Source organism: Loxodonta africana, chromosome 1, assembly GCF_030014295.1.
Source record: "Loxodonta africana isolate mLoxAfr1 chromosome 1, mLoxAfr1.hap2, whole genome shotgun sequence".
Classification (NCBI taxonomy): Eukaryota; Metazoa; Chordata; class Mammalia; order Proboscidea; family Elephantidae; genus Loxodonta; species Loxodonta africana.
This window is the reverse complement of record NC_087342.1, coordinates 183471111-183487592: the sequence shown is the minus strand read 5'-3', so window position 1 is coordinate 183487592 and position 16482 is coordinate 183471111. Positions and strand designations below refer to the sequence as shown.

The following is a 16482-nucleotide window of genomic DNA, read 5'->3' as shown; positions in this document are numbered from 1 at the left end:
TAATGGGTCAAAGAAGAAGGAAAAAAAAAAAGAGTCAAATGAGAATGAAAACACAACATGCCAAAACCTATGGGATGCAGTGAAAGCAGAGCTCAAAGGGAATTTTTTTTTTATTGTGCTTTAAGTGAAAGTTTACAAATCAAGTCAGTCTCTCATACAAAAAGTTATATACACCTTGCTGTGTACTCCTAGCTGCTCCTCCCCTAATGAGACAGCACATTTCTCCTCTCCTCCCTGTATTCACCGTGTTCATTCAACCAGCTCCTGTTCCCCTCTTCCTGCTCATCTCACCTCCACATAGGAGTTACCATATAGTCTCATGTGTTTACTTGAGCCAAGAAGCTCACTCCTCACAAGTATCATTAACTATATTATAGTCCAGTCCAATCCCTGTCTGAAGAGTTGGCTTTGGGATTGGTTCCCGTCTTGGGCTAACAAAGGGTCCAGGGATCATAACTTCTAGGGTCCTTCTAGTCTCAGCCAGACCATTAAGCCTGGTCTTTTTAAGAGAATTTGAGACCTGCATCTGTTCTCCTGCTCCATCAGGGATTCTCGCTCACAGTGAAATTTATAGCACTAAATGTCTACATGAAAAAAGAAGATTCCAAATCACCATCCTAACTCTACAACTTGAAGAATTAGAACAGGAAGAGCAAACTAAGCCCAAAGCCTCCAGAAAAAAGGAAATAATAACATTCGGAGCAGAAATAAATGAAATAGAAAAACTATAAAGAGAATCAATAAAACCAGAAGTTGGTTTTTTTAAAAGACAATAAAATTAACAAACCTTTGACTAGACTGACAAAGAAAAACAGAAAAAGATGCAAACACCAAAATCTAGAAATGAAAGCGGGGACGTTACAACCAATCCTACAAAAATAAAAAGGGCCATAAGCCAATACTATGTATTTTTGTTTTAACCTTAAAATTCCAAAACCCTTGTTTATTATAAAGATGAAACCTGCTCCTCATAGTGCGCTTATCGGTAGGATTTCCGGTAATGAATGAGGGCACCAGAGCCCCCAAATTTCTCAGAATCACAGCAACGGGGGCCAGCTACCAACAGAGTCCAATTGTACTGGATGAGGATGTCTTTGATCTCCTTCTTGAAAGCCTGATCCACATATTTCTGGTAATGGGCAACTAAGGCTTTGGAGATGGACTGGCAGATTACATAAATCCGGGCTACGTGACCACTGCCTTTCACTATGGCGGATGTCCACACAGGCAAACCATTCTTTGTCCTGAAGTAGAACAATTTCCAGTAGCTTGTATTGCAGCCGGTATGGCTCAGTCATCTCCAAAGGCCACCTGTTCACCTTGAAGAGGCCATAGCCCGTTTGCAGTGAGCCATGGCTTTGGCGGTCTTCTTGCTCCGAAGACTTGCCTGGACTGCAGCAGTCCCTTGGACACCGTGGCTGGTAGCTTAGCCAAGATCTCCTCACCTTACTTATTTTCATTTTTGTTCTATCTGTATTTATTAGAGCATTTGAGTAATTAATACCTTTTATTAAAAATGTTGATTCAATGTTTGGCCATTAAGCTGGTTTCTGGCTTCCTACAAATATGAGTTGTACATCTTGGCTTCTCTTTGGGAAGTCAGTTAACTTTCATACCTTATGATATACTGTGAACGTATTATTTGTTACCTAATAAATCAGTGACTGAACATGCCAAAAAAATTTTTTTCTTGCACAAATGGTATTTTATTCAGGATGACAATATAATTTACAAATCTTTACACATTTCAAGGAAAACATTCAGGTATCATAAACATAACAATTTCAATATGAAATATTCAAATTTACAACAAAAAAATAAACACAGAAATCTGATTTTGGACTATGTGGTTATTGCTGTCCTACCTTTAATTCCTTATTCAAAGTCCCAAATGTAGGCAAACCCTAAAAATGTTGCAGAAGCATTTCCACACACTGGTATCCATAATCTAGTTTGTGCGGAAGTGTTTCCACTAAATCCAGAGTACTCTGTCGGAAGAAAGAAGCAATGTCTGGTCATTTGGATGCCCTTCAGGCCTTCTGCAACTTTTCAATGGGTCTCCATTGATTGTTATAAGCTTTTGAGGTACAGTGGGATCCACAGCTTCCCAAGGTTCTGGATTTCTTTTTCATTCAACAGTTACATTAGTTTTTCAAAGGGAATACAGAGCAAAAGACAAGGCTCTGCTCACTGTGAAGGTCATTATCAGGCTACTATGCATGTCAATGAATTTGGGAATTTAAAGGAAGAAATAGAAAAATTCTTTGAGACACATAAACTCCCTACCCGGACTCCAGAAGAAATAGGGGATTTCAACAGGCCCATAAACAAGCAAAGAGACTGAATCACTAATCAAAAACCTCACAAAAAAGAAAAGTCCTGGATCAGATGACTTCACTGGGGAATCCTATCAAACATTTACAGAAGTGACTTCAGTCCTATTTAAACACTGCCAAAACATAAAAGAGGAGGGAACACTACCTAACTCATTCTATGAGGCAACCCTTATCCTGATAACAAAACCAGACAAAGCTACCACAAGAGAAGAAAACTACAAGCCAATATCCACAAAGAATATAGACACAAAAATACTCAACAAAATACTAGCAAACCTAATCCAAAAACGTTATTAAAAGGATTATATACCATGATCAAGTAGGATTTATCCCAGGAATAGAAGGGTGGTTCAACACTAGAAAATCAATCAGTGTAATATACCATGTTAATAGAACAAAGGAAAAGAACCACATGATCATCTGAACTGGTGCCGAAAAGGCATCTGACGAAATTCAACATCCTTTTGAGCTCAGCTTCTAACCAAAAGGTCAGCAGTTCGAATTCACCACCCACTCCTTGGAAATCCTGTGAGGGCAGTTCTAGTCTATCCTATAGAGTTGCTATGAGTCAGAATCAACCCGATGGAAATGGTTTGGTTTGGCTTTTGGTTTCATGATGAAAGGAGCCCTGGTGGTACAGTGGTTAAGCACTCAGCTGCTAACTCGGAGATCGGCAGTTTGAACCCACCAGCTGCTTCTCAGGAGAAAGATATGGCAGTCTGCTTCCATAGAAATTACAGCCTTGGAAACTCTATGAGGGCAGTTCTACCCTGTCCTTTAGGGTCGCTGTGAGTCAGAATCAACTTGATGGCAATGGGTTGGGGTTTAGTTTCATGATGAAAACACTCAACATGATAGGAATAGAAAGTAAATTCCTCTATATAATAAACGGCATCTATGAAACTCACAGCTAACATCATACTCCATGGAGAAAGACAGAGCTTTCTTATTAAGATCAGGAACAAGACAGGGGTGCTGTCTCTCACCACTACTATTCAACATCATTCTGGAAGTTCTAGCCAGAACAATTAGGCTAGGAAAAAAAGAAGTATCCAAATTGTGAAAGAGGAAGTAAAACTATTCCTTTTTGCATATGACATGATTCTATATATATAGAAAACCCCAAACGATCCACAAGAAAGCTAGTAGAACCAATAAATGAATTCAACTAAGTGACAGGTTACAAGATCAACACACAAAAATCAGTTGGGCTTCTATACGTTAGCAATGGCCAAGTGGGAAAGGAAATTAAAGAAACATTATCATTTATAACAGCACCTAAAAGAATAAATTATCTAGGAGTAAATTTAACCAAGAAAGTGGAAGACCTATACGTAGAAAAGCATAAAATATTGCCAAAATAAATCAAAGAAGACCTAAATAAATGGAAGGACATTCCATGTCAGTGGATTGGGAGGCTTAATATAGTTAAAATGTCAAAACTACCCAAAGCAATCTATAAATTCAATGCAATTTCCATAATAATTCCAACAGCCTTCTTTACAGAAATGCAAGGGCCAATCTTCAAATTTATATGGAAAGGCAAGGGGCTCCAAATAGCTAAGGCAATCTCCAAGAAGGAAAATAAAGTAGGACTCATACTTCCTTATTTCAAAACACATTATAAAGTCACAGCAATTAAAATAACCTGGTACTGGTATAATAAAAACATACAGACCAATGGAATAGAATCAAGAGTCCATAAATAAGTCCATACATCTATGGGCAACTGATTTTCTACAAGTGTGCTAAGTCCATACAATAGGGAAGGAAGAGTCTCTTCAATGAATGGTGGTGGGAAAATTGGATTTCCATATGCAGAAGAATGAATCAGGATCCAACCCTCACAACATACACAAAAACCAGTTCAAAATGGATCAAGGGCCTAAATGCAAAAGCTAAAACCATAAAATTCCTAGAAGAAAATGTAGAGGCAAAGCTGTGGGATCTAGTTTTTAGTGACGGGCTATCAGATAACCCAAAGACAAAATAGGTAAATGACACCTCATAAAAATTAAATACTTCTATGAATCAAAGTATTTCATCAAAAAACTGAAAAGACAGCCTACAGATTGGGAGAAAAACTTTGGGAATCATATATTCAATAAGGTTCTAATGTCCAAAATACGTAAAATACTTCTAAACTTATCAACAAAAAGACAAACCACCCAATCAAAATATGGGCAAAGGATAGACATTTCACCAAAGAGGATATTCGAATGGCCAATAAGCACATAGAAAGATGTTCAAAGTCATTAGCCATTAAAAACTCATTGCTGTCAGGTTGATTCCAACTCATAGAGGCCCTATAGGACAGAGCAGAACTGTCCAAGGCTGTAAGTCTTTATGGAAGGAGACTGCCACATCTTTCTCCTGTGGAGCAGCTGTAAGGTTCGAACCACCAACCTTTCAGTTAGCAGCCAAGCACTTTAATCACTGCACCACCAGGGCTCTTCATTAGCCATTTAAAAAAAACAGACAAAACTACCATGAGATACCACCTCACCCCCTTTAGAATGGCAATGATCAAAAAGAAAACATTAGGTGTTGCCAAGGTTGTGGAGAAATAGGAACTCTCATCCACTGCTGGTGGAAATGTAAAATGGTACAGCCACTGTGGAAAAGTGTGGCATGGTTCCTCAAAAAGCTGAACGTGGAATTACCATAAACCAAAAACAAAACCAAACCCGTTGCAGTAGAGACTCACAGTGACCCTATAGGACAAACTAGAACTGCCCTATAGGGTTTCCAAGGAGCAGCTGGTGGATTTGAACTACCAACCTTTTGGTTAACAGGTGAGCTCTTAACTGCTGCGCCACCAGGGCTCCAGGACTACCATGTTGTTGTTGTTAGGTGCCGTCGAGTTGGTTCCGACTCACAGCGACCCTATGCACAACAGAATGAAACACTGCCCGGTCCTGTGCCATCCTTACAATCGTTGTTATGCTTGAGCTAATTTTTGCAGCCACTGTGTCAATCCACCTCATTGAGGGTCTTCCTCTTTTCCACTGACCCTGTACTCTGATAAGCATGATGTCCTTCTCCAGGGACTGAGCCCTCCTGACAACACATCCAAAGTATGTAAGACGTGGTCTCGCCATCCTTGCCTCTAAGGAGCATTCTGGTTGTACTTCCTCTAAGACAGGTTTGTTTATTCTTTTGGCAGTCCATGGTATATTCAATATTCTTCGCCAACACCACAATTCAAAGGCATCAACTCTTCTTTGGTCTTCCTTATTCATTGTCCAGCTTTCACATGCATATGATGTGATTGAAAATACCATGGCTTGGGTCAGGCGCACCTTAGTCTTCAGGGTGACATCTTTGCTCTTCAACACTTTGAAGAGGTCCTTTGCAGCAGATTTTCCCAATGCAATGCGTCTTTTGATTTCTTGACTGCTGCTTCCATGGCTGTTGATTGTGGATCCAAGTAAAATGAAATCCTTGACAACTTCAATCTTTTCTCCGTTTATCATGATGTTGCTCATTGGTCCAGTTGTGAGGATTTTTGTTTTCTTTATGCTGAGGTATAATCCATACTGAAGGCTGTGGTCTTTAATCTTCATTAGTAAATGCTTCAAGCCCTCTTCACTTTCAGCAAACAAGGTTGTGTCATCTGCATAATGCAGGTTGTTAATGAGTCTTCCTCCAATCCGGATGCCCTGTTCTGAGGTATAATCCATACTGAAGGCTGTGGTCTTTAATCTTCATTAGTAAATGCTTCAAGCCCTCTTTACTTTCAGCAAACAAGGTTGTGTCATCTGCATAATGCAGGTTGTTAATGAGTCTTCCTCCAATCCTGATGCCCCATTCTTCTTCATATAGTCCAGCTTCTCATATTATTTGTTCAGCATACAGATTAAATAGGTATGGGGAAAGAATACAACCCTAATGTACACCTTTCCTGACTTTAAACCAATGAGTATCCCCTTGTTCTGTACGAACAACTGCCTCTTGATCCATGTAAAGGTTCCTCATGAGCACAATTAAGTGTTCTGGAATTCCCATTCTATGTGGTACACAGGTAAATATAATATTACTCAGCCATAAAGTGGAATGAAGTCCTGATGTATGCCACAACATGAATGAACTTAAAAAACATACTGAGTGAAATAAGTCATCCACAAAAGGACAAATACCGTATGACCTCATTTATATGAAATAAGCAAACATATAGAAACCAAAAGTTGATAGTGGTAACGGGGGCGAGGGAGGGGGAGGGAAGGAAGGAGGAAAGAGGGAGTTTTTGCTTAGGGTACACTGAGTGTATTTTAATGGTGGCGGAATAATTTGGAAGATAGTGAGAATGGTTGCATAACTTGAAGAATGCAGTCAGTGTCACTGAATTATATATGTACAAACTGTTGAATTGCTTTATGTTTTGTTGTGCATATTTCTACCACACACACACAAAAAATACTCTTGGCAATATCTTGTGTTATTCTTCTACAAAATTAAGCCACACACACACACAAGGACATTACTTGGGTAAGTGTTATGGATTAAATTGTGATCCCAAAAACATATGTTTAAGTCCTAAGTCCTAGTACTTGTAAAAGTGACATTGTTTGGAATAGGGTCTTTGAAGATATTAGCCATAAATATGAACCCATACTGGAGTAGGGTAGGTCCTAACTCCATCTGGGTGGTGTCTTATAAGAAAGAACAGACAGAGGGAAAGACAGAAGAAGGACAGCCACGTGAAAAAGGAGGCAGACGTTGCTGCAAGCCAAGGAACTCCAAAAATTGACAGGAGCCACCAGAAGCTAAAAGGAAGGCATAGAACAGTTTCTTTCTCAGAACCCTCAGAAGGAACTGACACAGCCAATACCTGGATTTGGATGCCTTGACTTCAGAACTGTGAGACAATAAATATATTCTCTCTAAAACTACCTACTTCTGTGGTTTGCTTTTCTTTTCTTTTTTTTTCACAGCAGCCCTAGGAAACTAAGGTAGTAAAAGTATAACATTTTAGTCCTGATATTTGGTGCCATTAAACTGTAAAATAGCCTTCGCTAATGCTAGATGCTGTGTGTGCAAAGATGAATAAGACAAAGAGGACTCATTGGGGAGCTGTAAAACCGAAATTTTGGAGCTGAGTTCCTACATAACTTATATAAAATGGAGCCAGTTAAAGTAAAATAACAATAATAATCCATATTTCATAAGTTCTTACTATCTACCAACTCCTCAGTTTAGATTTTCACATACTATATTATTTAATCCTCCCAATGAACTTATAGACAGACATTTTTATTACTGTTCCCAAGTTAAGTAAAATGATGTTTAGAGAGGTTAAGCAGCCAGCCCAAGGCACAGACCTAGCAAGGAAAGTAGTATGGATGGAAATTCAGGTTACATGACTCTAAATCCTAACTTCCTATTGACAATGCTATACCTCCATTATGCTGCCAAAAAATACTCTTTGGTCTCACAGACCATTATACAAAGAGTATGGTGCTAGAAACCTAAGTGGCTGATTTTCAGAAATATTCTGGAGATGATGTAAACTGAAAAAGCCAGCCAGACTGGCTCTCTGATGAAAACTCTTCCACAGAGACATCTGTAATGCTTGCCTTTCGACAAGAGGTCAACTCAAGTCTATTCTTGTCTCTTCAGCCAAACAAAAGAGCAACTCTGCTATATTCAATTTCTTCTTTTAATTAGTGGCCATGTCATTCAGTTGCTGCCAGTGTGATTTGATAGAGAATGCAAATTACGGTTTTACGGGTCATGCTAATGAACACAACATGTAAAACAGGAAGGACTGGAAGGAACCTTTCATCAGATTAGCTCATGAGTCTTTTCCAGACTGCAGGGAGTCAAAAACTGTAGCTATTGCAGTGTGTACATCTGAGCTGGTTACTAGAGTCACCAAAGCTCAATTAAAAAAATATATGAACCTAAATATTGACACTTCTTTAACTGTATAATGTGGTACCCTTTCTCCCCGCCCCACTCCCTCCCATTTTGTCCTCATCAAGTTCTCTTTTACCACAGGAAAAATCCATTTGTTGATTTGTTTCAAGGAACATTCTCCCTACCACTCTCTTTTGTTTCCAGGTTTCTTCATTTCATTTACTGCTGTCCCATCCCTCTGAAGTATTCCCCCACCCCCTTAGGTAAGCACTAGAGTAGATCTGTGGTCCCTTCACATAGCTCCTCACATCCTAAGACACCAGCTTCTCCAGAAAGTCTCCCTTTAGTCACTCTCTGCTTCCCAAGGCTGGGTTAAGTGTCCTCACCTCTACACGCCCCTATTTCTCCTTGCATTCACCACACTGTGTGTGCACCTCATGGACTCCTGAAAAGAAGGGAATATATTTTATTCATTTCTATATTCCTGGTACCTTGAAGACTGCCTTATGAAAAGGAAACAGATACTCAATAAATACAGAAGGAAAGAATGAACAAACTTATGAGAGAACAAATGTCTGTAAATGAAAAAGGTGAAGTTCTAGAAGATCTGAAAGATAGCTGCTTGTCTTATCTTGAAAAACTACTAGCTCTGAAAGACAAAAACAACCTTATTTCTGCTGTATCCCATCTGCCAGTGAGACATTGAGATTAATAAGCTATTTTCTGGTGCATTTCTGAACAAGCCTGGTAAGGTGCTATCTTGCAAAAACGACACTAAATATGGTGCTGGGTGGAATTTTGCAGAGCGAGCTGTTGGTTATTCACATAGTATATAGAATAGCACACCAGATGCATTCTAACATACGAGACATAGTTCCTATAATTTTAGGAGCAGAAATGGAGAAGAGACTATGATGCACATTTTCATTTTCTTTGTTTATACATTTAAAAGGACATCCTAGCCACTTTACATTCAGAATGACTAGACAATGAAAAATGCATGAGTCTTAGGAATAACAGTGCTGCTGAAAGCTGAATACCTGTTATACTAGAGCTTGTATTCATTAAGTCTGACATAACCATTACCAACAGTACTTTGTTCTGTTAAAGAAATAGACTTGAGAATTTTGTGAATAAACTGGTATTACAAATTAGATATTTAAAATAATAAGATTTAAATAAAGCATAAATTGCATCCCATTTTCTTAGTTAATAAGACTGCATTCTTTCAAAAACTCAGAGAAATTTCAATATAGTGTTACATAATCACATTGCATTGCTTTGGCATAAGAATGAAACAATTATGTTATCATCTTGAATGAGAGCACATCAACCTTCCTGTGGCGACACCTTCATTCTGATAACTTGTATCAGGTAAGTCATGTCAGGTCTGAGTCAGCACATGCATTCAGGTACGCACACGTAAAGAGCACTTAGGTATACTCCCTTGACTTGAAGCAATACCACTCGAATGTGAGAGGAATGGGGTTCTAACTATGCTCTTTGACGAGATTCTTGTTTTCAGAAGTTTGGGCGTTGGCTTCTTGAAGCTTTTTACTGATAGGCTAATATCACATTAAAACATTAATTAGACTCTCATCGAAAATGATTACCTGGCAAGTTGCAAATCCATACCTCCAGAGGTTTAACACTGGCTGTGGTTTCTTTTTGCCTCAGATTCCATACTCATGGAATTGAATCTGTTCTGATTCTGTGGTATCAATTTTCGTGTTTTTCTCGTTAGGTAAGCTACAAGGAAGACCTCCTAAAAGCAATGTTTCACTGAGTATATGAGGTACTAAGTGCAGGAGACATTTGAAACTCTAGTGCAGAAAGAATGAGCTCCAAATGCACATGTATATTGTACGTTTTCTGTCCAGAGAAGCAGCCTAGAACAGTGAAAAGGCACCACATAGGGAGGTGGGACACCCTGGCTCCTCAAGTTCCCATGCTCCATCTTCTGCTAATTAAGCTCCATGATCTTGCATCTCCCACTTTGGGCTTTTGTTTTTTACATACATAAAACCAAACCACACCAAACCAGCTGCTGTTGAATAAATTCCAACTCCTGGTGACCCATGCGTGTCAGAGTAGAACTGCACTCCACAGGGTTCTCAATGGCTGTGATCTTTTGGAAGCAGATCACCAAGTCTTTCTTCTGAGGCACCTCTGGGTAGATTCAACTCACTAACCTTTTGTTTAGTAGCTGAGTGCTTAGCTGTTAGTGCCACCCAGGATATTATAATTGGTGAGCATGTCAGACACTACTTATACTCCCCTTTATATCCTCTTGGTCTTACCTGTCTCCAGGGCCTCGTGGCTGCCACAACCAACTCTAAATGGAACACAACCAGCGTTATGTGGGCACAACCCAGTGGCCTTGTGCCTCATGCCCAAGCTGTGTACCTCGTACCTTCTACCCTGGGAATTCCTAGCTGATGCCCAAGGGCCAGACTTTGTAAAGGCCTGCTGGGTGAACACGCAAAAGCCACCAGGAAATGCAGGAAACTAAAGCAGGCAGATAAATTCTTTCTTCTGCCTCTCCTAGGCAGACTGTCCTGACAAACCGCCATTTATACAGCCTATTGTTGGTTGTTGGAGATCATTCAAGAGTGGTGGCAGCAATTTATCCACAGAGAACTGCCAGAAATTCAAGTCAGATTCAGAAGAGGATGTGGAACAAGGAATATCATCGCTGATGTCGGATGGATCATGGCTGAAAGCAGAGAATACCAGAAAGATGTTTACCTGTGTTTTACTGAGTATAAGGAAGGCCGAAGAAGCATCGATGCCTTTGAATTACGGTGTTGGTGAAGAATATTGAATATACCATGGATTGCCAGAAGAGCGAACAAATCTGTCTTGGAAGAAGTACAACCAGAATACTGCGGAAGTGAGGACGGCGAGACTCTGTCTCACATATGTTGGACATGTTACCAGGAGGGACCAACCCCTGGAGAAGGACATCATGCTTGGTAAAGCAGAAGGTCAGCAGAAAAGAGGAAGACCCTCAACAAGATGGACTGATGCAGTGGCTACAATAACGGGCTCAAGCATAACAACGGTTCTGAGGATGAGGCAGGACCAGGTGGTGTTTCATTCTGTTGTATACAGGTTCGATATGCTTGGAAACCAGCTTGACAGCACCTAACAACAACAACAATCTGAGGAGGGGGTTTGGTTAGGAGCTCTGTATGCTTTTATTTTTTCTCCTTCTTTCTGTCCCTCACTCCAGCTCCCTCCTTAGTAAAAAAAAAAAAAAAAAAAAAGCAGCAGCACATAAACCTCTGCCTGCTTTCCACGAAACTCAGGCTAAAATAATGAGCTTTGTTTCCTTCTACTCCTTAATTCTGACTTACTTTTAGAAGTTGCTGGCATGTATATATCAACTCTTAAAATTAGTATCTTCAAGCATAAAGTCTATTCCTTTTGTGTATTTGATTAAACATTTTGGTAGCTGAGTTACCAGCAATGTCTTCTCCTTTACTACGTGCAAATTTCTGGGTTTGTAAATTAGCCACAGCACTTGCCATGGATGGCTGGGGCAGGTTATGAGAATGCTATGCTTGCTCCCTGCCTCCAAGAAGCTTAGAGGTTCATGGAACATAAATAAGTGAAACTGTCTAAATAGAGAACCTAAAAATACTCAAGTAAGCCTATGTAATGCTGCTAGAAGTTACTGAGACAATTTGGGTCTGTAAAATTACATATACCAAGTATGATAAGGTTTCATGGAAAACATAGTATTGAGCCTTTTTTTTTTTTTTAAATAATGGAGGTGATGTAATTTGGTATTGAGAAGCTGGCATGCCATCATTTGGGTGGTGTTTAACCATCACAGCTGGCCAGCGAATAATAATTATAGAAGAGATGGGCAAAGAGAGGTTAGCAGCAAAGGAATTTAAAGCATACAGTAGTTTAACTCAGTAAGACTCATTCTTTGAAATTTCTAAGCAGAGGAAATGAAATAAGCTTTGGCCGTAAAAACCCAAAAACAATGCTCCCCAATTTCTCTGCTCATTCTACTAGTTAGAACCTAATCCTGCTTTCAGTTTGGGAAATAGTTTCAGGAAGAAGCAAGGTCGAAGAACGAGCTATCTCTTTGTGCAGGTAAGGCATCCTGAAACTCCATTAACTTCACAATACACTCACCTCTGAGGAGGTATTCGAGATTCATCTGTCCTTTCACCCAACGTTGCAAACTTGCAGTGGCTTTCTATGCAGCTTTTAACTTTATTTGTTGACAGAGGGATTCGATTTCATCTCTTGCCATCTTGTTTTCTTTGTGAATTACAGTCATTTTTACAATGACAGAAAGAAGAGGAGTTTCTCCAACAATAAGAGGATTTTGGTTATTTTTTAATAAGAAATACCAATTGAAGCTAATTTAAAAATTATTAAGTTTAATGAAAACAAAATAATGGGTTGCATGACTCTAAACATAACACTCCCTCTCCCACCAAAGAAAAAAATGCACAGGCTATCTTCACGTTATGGTTGCTTGCCACCACGCGTCTGTCAGTTTCTCGCACTGTGGTGGCTTGTATGTTGCTGTGATAGTGGAAGCTTTGTCGTTGGTATTTCAAATACCAGCAGGGTCACCCTTGGTGGACAGGTTTCAGTGGACCTTCCAGACTAAGACAGACTATGAAGAAGGGCCTGGCAGTCTATTTCTGAAAAATTGGCCAGTGAAACCTTATGGAAAGCAGCAGAACATTGTCTGATATAGTGCTGGAAGATGAGCTCCTCAGGGTTGGAAGGCACTCAAAATACGACTGGGGAAGAGCTGCCTCCTCAAAGCAGAGCCAACCTTAATGACGTGAATGGAGTCACGCTTTCGGGACCTTTATTTGCTGATGCAGCACGACTCAAAATGAGAAGATGCAGCCGCCAACATCCATTAATAATATGAATTTGGAATGTACAAGAATGAATCTAGGAAAATTGGAAGTCATTAAAGATAAAATGGAAATTTTATCAAGAGGTACCAGTCCCTGGAGAAGGACATCATGCTTGGTAAAGTAGAGGGTCAGTGAAAAAGAGGAAGATCCTTAACAAGATGGACTGACACAGCGGCTGCAACAATGGACTCAAGCATAACAAGGACTGTGAGGATGGTGCAGGACTGAGCAGTGTTTCATTCTGTTGTACATAGGGTTTCTATGAGTTAGAACCGGCTCCATGGTACCTAACAACAACGATATCTAAATCCTTTAACTAGATCCACAAAAAATTGGTCAAATCAGAGTGCTACCACAAATCCCTTCTGATCCTTCCTTTGTCAGAGAATCTCATATATCTTAAGAGATTCAATGATCTAAAGAAGACAGACACAAAAGACCATGTGATGGCTAATTTTATGCATGAATTTAGCCAAACTAGTGCTCCCCATTGTTTGACCAAATGCAGTTGACTTGTTGTCATGGAGTAGTTAAATGTGATTAAATCACTTAGCCTTGGGTAGAGCAGATTATCTTTCATAATATAATGCAGTATATTAACTTTAGATGTGATGTAAATATAATGACCTTCTATAATGTAATCAATCAATCAGTTCAAAAGGGAGTTTCCCTAGGCTGTGTTCTGCCTCCAGACTAAAACAGATGTTCTAGCAGAGCTCACCTCACTGTGCACCTTTCATGTTGCCTGACCTCTGGATCTTGGAATGAAAGCCTGTAGGAATCTCCAGCCTATCTCCTGACCTACAGATTTTGGTCTTGCCAGCCCTCCACAAAGGTGTGAACCAATTCCTTCAAGTAAATCTCTATCTGTCTGTCTGTCTGTCTGCCTATCTAGCTATCTATCCCTGGTTCTCTTTCTCCAGAGAGCCCTCACTAAGACAGACCAAATATTATAGGATTCCATTAATAAGAAATGTCCAAAACAGGCAAATCTATAGAGACAGAAAGTAGAATAGTGGTTGCTTTGGGCTCAAGGGATATCAGGTGATAGGTAATTGATAGTTAATAGGTATAGGGTTTCTTTTTAAGATGATGAAAATGCTCTAAAATTAACTGTTGTAATGGCTGCACATATATGTGAATATAATAAAAACCACTGAATTGTACTTTAAGTGGGCAAATAGTATGGTATTAAGCAGTTATTAAGAAAAAAAGAAGGAAAATAGAAAAGGAAAAAAATAAAAGAAAAATAAAATTACACAGCTGCTAAAAAAAAACTGTTTAACCATTGACTTATATACCAAGTGACTACTCCAGTGTCCATGTACAGGTTAAAAATTAGTAAAGCTTAATTATTTTTTTCCACATATAAAATATGTACTTTTTTCTTTTCACTTGTAAAGTAGTGATAATATTTTCTTACCAGGTACCAGGAGGTCATCTTGTGTTCTCCCATGGGATGTATACCCCCACTTTGGAGACTACTGACTTAGATGAGAAATTTTTGTTCATTAGCTCAACAGGTAAGAACCTTGTCATCTTCCTCCAGAGAATCAGCATGTGTAGTAAAGTTAGAACAGGAGTAGATCTGGATTTGGTTCTGGATTTTGCCAGTAACTACCCAATGCTGTCAAGCCACTTCCAACTCATAGCGACCCTATAGGACAGAGTAGAACTGCCCCCATAGAGTTTACAAGGAGCGGATGGTAGATTCAAACTGCCTACTTTTTGGTTAGCAGCTGAATTCTTGAGACTAATTTTCTTCATCTGTAAAATGGGGATAATAATCCATATCTCACAGGGTTGTCAAGAGGATTAAATGAGATAGTTTATATAAACTGCCTACTACAGTATCTGGCTCAGAATAATCGCTTTTACAACATTTTAGTATACTTAACCGAGAAGTATCAATATTTTTACTGGTTACTAAAATCTAGCTATAAGATTGCATTATTATACATTCAGAAAAAAACTAGAGAAAATATTACCAATATGCATTCCAGATTTTCCTTAAGTTCTGACTAATAACAGATTTAGTTCCAAATTTGGCAAGTTTAAAGAATTCCTGCCCTTTAGAAACTGAGGAAGGAAAGCAAAAAAGAAATGAATATTTTTTACACAGCACATATGACTATTACGAAACCAATCTTTGTTTTAAATAGAAACTTCTAATTCTCACACTTGCTAACATCTTCTCAGAGAATATGAAAGAAGTGGCGACCTTTTTAGGCTGACTCTGTTGCTATTTTCTTTCTTCATACATTTTTTTAAAAGACTTTGACATATTTCATTACAAAATGCTTTTAACTTTGTATTTTGAATTATGTTAGTGAACCCTGAGGCTAAATGACAAACATTTAACTTTAAAATCTATTGACTAAATAAAAACAAATAAAGCATCTAAGCGAACTGGTGACTCACTTCCTTTTAAAATGAAGACCCATGTCAAATTCCATTATTTTATCATATATTCGCCAAATTTTTATGCATGAACTGTTATGTATTAGAAGTAGAGCAAATTGGAAAAATTAGGTTTCACTAAGTGCTGCATTTCTCCACACAGAATTAAAACCTGTTCAAAAAATGTATAATCAACTGAGATCATCAATTATGCCTTTTACTTGGAAGAACATGCAGAGAACTTAGAGTAACTAAGTAGGGAAGCCAGGCTTCATTTTAGAAGATAAATATATCTGGCTTTTGCTTTCATGTAATAAAGGGATTCTCTGACTGGAGGCCAGCTGACATTTTTTTTCATCATTTTTTTTTTTTTTTGCATTAAAAGATGACTCCAATTGCCCTGTTACAAGGACTTGACAATAAAGGAGTAATTTTATCTCAGTATCTCTGACAGACTGCCTTGAAAAACACCTCAAAATTAAACCACAATCATAACAATTTTTTGCAGAATGGGCTAGACAAAAGTTATTCTAGAGGAAAAGGTCACCTGTAAAAATGAAAATTGGCATTTACCATAATTAAATATTATAATCATTTGGAAGAAATTCAATGTGTTGAAATTTCTACTGTAGGCATTATTCTCCTCCCACCTCCCAAAAATTCTAATATTGCTATGCCTGTTCTAGGGTTAAAAGAAAAAAAAGCAATTAGAAGAGAGAAATATCCTTAACTGGGAAAACCAAAAGCTTCTCAGTTACCCTTAAGATGGAAGAAAACAGAAGGATGGACCAGTGGGAGAGAAAACTCCAGAGGCTGGGGAACCTCTAGAGTGTTTTTAAAGACCTGTTGGGAAAAAGAGGGAGTCCTTGAGTGGCACAAATGGTTAAGCTGTTGGCTACTAACCAAAAGGCTGGAGGTTCAAATCTACTCCCAGGTGCCTTGGAAGAAAGGTACCAGCCATTGAAAATCTTATGGAATGTAGTTCT

The 16482-nt window shown here is 38.8% G+C and overlaps 1 protein-coding gene and 1 pseudogene across 1 annotated transcript in view; both read right to left on the bottom strand.

Moving 5' to 3' along the window:
* The window catches only part of SLC35F1 (solute carrier family 35 member F1), a 544808-nt gene that overhangs the window by 225062 nt on the left and 303264 nt on the right, over positions 1–16482 (bottom strand). The gene's annotated exons all lie outside the window — the stretch shown is intronic.
* LOC104845691 (small ribosomal subunit protein uS9-like) lies at positions 980–10586 on the bottom strand (annotated as a pseudogene).